The sequence below is a fragment of the Hyposmocoma kahamanoa genome, unplaced genomic scaffold, assembly GCF_003589595.1.
Source record: "Hyposmocoma kahamanoa isolate Upper Pololo Valley unplaced genomic scaffold, ASM358959v1 192, whole genome shotgun sequence".
NCBI lineage: Eukaryota > Metazoa > Arthropoda > Insecta > Lepidoptera > Cosmopterigidae > Hyposmocoma > Hyposmocoma kahamanoa.
In genome coordinates, this window is record NW_020653719.1 from 1,410,253 (window position 1) to 1,410,542 (window position 290).

The window sequence follows — 290 nt, forward strand, 5'->3', positions numbered from 1 at the left end:
AGATAAATTTAGTCAGTTATTAAAATAAAATAAAGACATGTATGACTATGAATAGGCAAACTTGTCGGTCCTTTTTATACAGCGAAAGCGTTTATGGCCATAAAGAAAAAAATATGGACGCCACTGCGAGAAAAAGCACTTTCGTTAAATGCAGGATTACCTAAAAAGTAGGACCCATAAATCCTTTAGCTGACTTTAGGGAAATAGGCCACAACATTGTACCTCCATTCGTAGTTTGTGATATAGGAAAAAAGCTCAATGTTAAAGTTAATTTCCGATATGCCTTTTTG